Consider the following 5,922-nt stretch of genomic DNA (forward strand, 5'->3'; position numbering starts at 1 on the left):
CAGTGCAGTTTCAATGAAGGCTCTGCCAGGCCAGCGGGGAGTCCTGGAGCCAGAGCTGTCTGTCAGAGCAGCAGCATCTTGTAGGAATCAGCCTACATTAGCACAAATGCAGTGGGGGACCCGGAGGGGGAGCAGCTGGGGCTGCCAGTCAACTCTGCTCCCCACAGCAGGAGAGCTGAACAATGGATTTTCACGGTTGCCACAGCTGGCAACATTCCTTTGCGCCATCTCCATGTAGATGTGGGGTGGCTCTCAGACAGTGTCCGCTCCAGGTGACCTGTTTTTCACAAGTTAGATGCACAACCCTGGCTTGGCTGACTCGTTTGGAAGCTGGACTGGCCGTTTTAGACTAAATAAGCCCCAGATTTCTTGGGTTTATTCAGTGGAAAAGAGAGGGTCTCAAGAGGAAGACATTTGGTTTTTTCCTAATAAGAGCAGATAAGTATTCTAATTGTTAACTAAAGAAATTGGCTGGGTGCAGTGGTTCACGCCTGTAATCCCAGCACTTTGGGAGGCCGAGGCGGGCGGATCACCTGAGGTTAGGAGTTTGAGACCAGCCTGCCCAACATGGCAAAACCCTGACTATACTAAAGATACAAAAAATTAGCCAGGCGTGGCAGTGTGCACCTATAAGCCCAGCTCCTAGGGAGGCTGAGGCACAAGAATTGCTTGAACCCAGGAGGGGGAGGTTGCAGTGAGCCAAGATCATGCCACTGCACTCCAGCCTGGATGACAAGAGTAAAACTCTGTCTCAAAAAAAGAAAGAATCAAGCACATTTTCCTGGCACCACCAGAAGCACCATCTCGTGCTTACTCAAGGCCCTGATACAGACCACTGCCAAGATTATTATGATCAAGGCCTCTGATGCCTGTACAGAGGTCCCTATCTCATGTTGCTGCCAAAGCCACTGGCACCAACTCCCATTATCTGAGAAGCCACTGGCAGTGAGGCAGCCTTTTTTATGGTGATGTGGTTCTTGCATTCACTTGTGCTGTGACTGTGGCAGGAACCCCAAAATGGGGGATAGGTGACACATAACCCTGTCTGCAGAATTAGCTGATCAAAAGCCTGTGACTAGAGATATGGCCCAGATTGCAGTGTTTACCAAGTTAAACAGACTGCAGTCAGATCCGCGTATCAAAAATGGCTCAAGGAACAGGGAGAGTTTAGCTATGAACCCAAGTAAGGCAGGGCCAAGGGCACTGATTGTGGACAAGGTTCAAAGAGGACAGAAAGAAAGCAGACCTGCAGAATGTCCACGAGCTGGAGTCCCAGGCTTGAGGCAGCTTTGAAGTCTGTGACTGTGGCCATAGTCTGGGCCCCCAGCCAACAGGCTCTGTCTCCCATATGCATTTTAAGGGAGGCTGTCATTTTTTGTTTTTTGGTGTTTTTTTAATGTGGAAAGTTCCCACAGTGCTGCTAGGGACTCAGAATCTGTTTGATTCAGGCAAGGAAGCTTGAACAATTTTATATTAGTTTAGGTTCCCCCAGAAGAAAGCCCTGAGGCAGAGATTCAAGGTTAATGTGGGACATCATCTGAGGAAGCAGGTAGGGGTAGAAGGAAGTGAGGCAAGGAAGGAGGAAAGGCGGTCAGTACAGGGTGCAATATCAAGCCAGTTATTATCATGAGCAATTAGAGCTCAATTTCAAGGAAAAACTCTGGAAAATGAGAGAGGGAAGGTGGCTGGCATATTTGGGGTTTTTATACACCAATGCCAGTCAGCCATTGTTGAGGGTCACTAGGGGAGATGATGTTAATTACTCTGCCAACACAGAGATTCAGATCCTGGTTGATCAATCTGTTATTTGTTTATTGGCCATTTGGGTCTCTCTTCTGTGAATTATATATTCATAGTCTTTCCCCATATTTCTATTGGGTTGCTTATCTTTTTCATATTGATTCATAAGTGTTACTTATATATCCAATATCCAGTTATTAATCTTTTCTTCATTATATGTATGACTATTTTTCCAGGTTGTGATTCACCTTTTAACTTTCTCTGTGGTATTGTTTAATAAATATTTGCTTTATTTTCTTCTTTTTTTTTTTTTTTGAGATCGTCTCACTCTGTCACCCAGGCTGGAGTGCAGAGTTGTCGGCTTACTGCAACCTTCACCTCCTGGGTTCAAGTGATTCTTCTGCCTCAGCCACCTGAGTAGCTGGGATTACAGGTACTCACTACCATGTCCAGCTGATTTTTGTATTTTTAGTAGAAACAGCGTTTCACTATGTTGGCCAGGCAGGTTTCAAACTCCTGACCCCAAGTGATCTGCCCACCTCGGCCTCCCAAAGTGTTGGGATTACAGGCGTGAGCCACCACACCTGGCCAGTATTTCCATTTTTAATATAGACAAATTTATCAATCTATTCTTTATAGTCTCTGCTTTTTGTGTCTTATTTAAGAAATTCTTATCTTGGCCAGGCACAGTGGCTCACACCTATAATCCCAGCACTTTGGGAGGCAAAGGTGGGCAATTACAAGGTCAAGAGATGGAGACCATCCTGGCCAATATGGTGAAATCTCGTCTCTACTAAAAATACAAAAATTAACTGGGCATGGTGGAATGCACCTGTAGTCCCAGCTATTTGGGAGGGTGGCACAGGAAGATCGCTTGAACCCGGGAGGCTGAGGTTGCAGTGAGCCGAGATGGCGCCACTGCACTCCAGCCTGGCGGCCGAGTGAGACTCCTTCTCAAAAAAAAAAAAAAAAAGGAAAGAAAGAAGAAATCTTTATCTTGTGCTAACAAAAATGATAGCTAGGCATCTTAAACTTTCACTTTTTAGAGATAGTCTTTAGTCCACCCGGACATTGTTATATAATGATGCGATATAGGAATCCAATATTTAAGTTTTAATCATAGAAAATGCCAAACATACACAAAAGTAGAGAGAATAGTACAATGAATGCAATACCTGGGTAACTTCAACAATTAATTTATTTTAGCAAATTAAAGCAGGAATAAACACTTATTATCTCACACAGTTTCTGTGAGTCAGAACTTCAGGAGTGGCTTATCTGGGTGTCCTGGTCTGAGGTCTTTCAGTCAAATTGTCAGCTTGGGCTACAGTCATCTGAAGCCTTAAGAGAGGCTAAAGGATCTGTTCTAAGGTGGCTCACACCTATGGCTCTTAAATTGTTGGCAGGAGGCACCAGTTTCTGGCTGTATGAATCTCTCCACAGAGCTGCTGGAGTGTCCTTCTCTCACTGCCACTGATCTGAAACAGAGCAAGGAGAAAGTTGCAAAGCCTCTTATGACCTAGTCTTGGGGGACATACTACTGTATTCATTAGGAGTGAGTCATTAAGTCCTACCACACTCAAGAGGAGGGAAATCAGGTTCCACCATTTCTTTCTTTCTTTTTTTTTTTTGAGACAGAATTTGCACTTGTTGCCCAGGCTGGCATGCAATGGCGCAATCTCGGCTCACTACAACCTTCACCTCCCAGGTTCAAGCCATCCTCCTGCCTCACCCTCCCGAGTAGCTGGGATTATAGGCATGCGCCACCACGCCCAGCTAATTTTGTGTTTTTAGTAGAGATGGGGTTTTACCATGTAGGCCAAGCTATTCTCAAACTCCTGACCTCAGGTGATCTGCCCACCTCGGGCTTCCAAAGTGCTAGGATTACAGGTGTGAGCCACTGTGCCTGGCAAGGCTCCACCTTTTAAAGAGAGAAATGTCAAAGAGTTAGTGAACATTTTTAAACCGGCACATAACATGGCCAATCTTTTCTTATTTGAGCGCAGTTTGTATCAGTGCATAACTTCTGTGCATTACTCCAGAATCTCTCGAGCTCACTTGTCTCTCAATCCTGCCATTGCTGCCTCAATTCTGCATAGACTCTCGCCAGCTTCACACAGCTGTAGCCTGACACTTCCTCAGGACTTCTCTTTAATGCTGCAGAATGGGATACAGTGGAAATCAGCTCTGTAACCAGGCATGCCCACGGTCTTAGCACTCCTAGAGGCAAACTTTGATCAGTGGGAAATAAGAACCCTCCTTAACTGCTTCCCCCTTTCCTTCCTAGATCAACGGTCCTAAAACACGCCACATGCAGCTTGTCAGAGGTCCTTTGGGATTAAGGAATCACTCTTAGTGGTGGCCAATGTAATCATGCTTCCTTGCATTGGCTTTCCCAGCTTCCCTATTTAAATCACCACCCTACTCTCCTGTTCCCTGAGATCTCCTTCATAAAACCTTCCCACATAGCCTTTGTATCAGATTATGCTTTCTGGGGAACCCAGGCTAAGATACAGTTGGTTACAAACAAGGTCCATACTTTGAATTTGATTTGGTCAGTGTTTTCTTTTTATTATGTGTATTATGTGTGCATATATATATATATATATTTTTTTTTTGAGACAGGGTCTTGCTCTGTCTCCCAGGCTGGAGGGCAGTGGTGCAATCTCGGCTCACTGCAACCTCTGCCTCCCAGGTTCAAGCGATTCTCCTGCCTCAGCTTCCTGAGTAGCTGAGATTACAGACCCCTGCCACCACGCTCCCAGCTAATCTTTTTTGTATTTTGTTTTGTTGTTTTTTTTGTTTTTTTTGGTAAAGTTGGGGTTGCACCATGTTGACCAGGCTGGCTTGAACTCCTGACCTCAAGTGATCTGCCCACCTCAGACTCCCAAAGTGTTGGGATTATAGGCATGAGCCACCATGCCTAGCCTGGCCTGTTAGATCTCCCTGATTTGTAGATTGTAAGGCAAAAGAAGGGAGAAGGCACTTCCTTTGCATTTGAGAATGCAAATACAGAGCATTTCCATCACTGCAGACGGTTCTATTAGAGCTGGCCTAAAACTATCATTTCATTTCAGTTCTAGTATTTGTAATTTCTAGTATTTAATTCTTTTTGTTTTGGAGGCAGAGTCTTGCTCTGTCCCCCAGGTTGGAGTGCAGTGGTGCAATCTCGGCTCACTTCGCCTCCCAGGTTCAAGCGATTCTCCTGCCTCAGTCTCCTGAGTAGCTGGGATTACAGGTGTGTGCCACCATGCCCGGCTAATTTTTGTATTTTTAGTAGAGACAGGGTTTTGCCATGTTGGCCAGGCTGGTTTCGAACTCCCGACCTCAGGTGATCTGCCCGCCTCAACCTACCAAAGTGCTGGGATTACAGGCATGAGCCACTGCGCCCGGTTCTAGTATTTAATTGTAAATCTGTCATTCTCTATACATTTATTACCTGGAATTATTCTTAAAAAATAACATTCCCTCATCAACTGTTTAGTTACTTTGAGATATGGTTCATACAGGAAAAGCATGATAGGTGCTTATTGAGTAAATTCTTTGGTATCCTCCAAAGTTCTTGTTTTTGTTGTTTTGCACATCCTTGTGAACTCATGAACAACATATTTGATGTCTTTTGGTCAACTGCAATTACTATTTTTTTTTTTTTTTTTGAGACAGGGTCTCACTCTGTCACCCAGGCTGGAGTGCAGTGGCACAATCTTGGCTAACTACAGGCTCAAACTCCTGGGTTCAAGCAGTCTTCCCACCTCAGCCTTCCAAGTAGCTGGGATGACAGGCATGCACCACCAAGCCTGGCTAATTTTTGTATTTTTTTGGATTTATGGTTTCATCATGTTGCCCAGGTTGGTCTCGAACTCCTGGGCTCACGTGATCCTCTCACCTCGGCCTCCCAAAGTGCTGGGATTGCAGATGTGAGTCACCATGCCTGGACTGCAGTTACTATTCTTTTTGATGCTCAAATTGTCCCATACTGTAGATGGGCTTCTACAGCCATATTGTATAGTTTCTTAAAAGTTCTAATACAACAGGGATGTTTCAGGTTCATCTTGTATAACTTCTGCTCCAGACATGGAATCTAACATCTCCTCAAGTAGCTATGGTTCCTTTTAGGGAAAAATGATATTTAAAGACTACATCTGGGTGCTAATAATTTGTATTATTATTAGCAATATAATA

General features: G+C 44.7%; 1 pseudogene; it reads left to right on the forward strand.

Annotated features, from left to right (window-relative positions):
• Positions 1-1,083: 1,083 nt before the first annotated feature.
• LOC105512803 overlaps positions 1,084-5,922 on the forward strand; it is a 9,072-nt pseudogene continuing 4,233 nt past the window's right edge.

Source organism: Colobus angolensis, unplaced genomic scaffold (assembly GCF_000951035.1).
Source record: "Colobus angolensis palliatus isolate OR3802 unplaced genomic scaffold, Cang.pa_1.0 Scaffold219, whole genome shotgun sequence".
In the NCBI taxonomy this organism is placed as follows: domain Eukaryota; kingdom Metazoa; phylum Chordata; class Mammalia; order Primates; family Cercopithecidae; genus Colobus; species Colobus angolensis.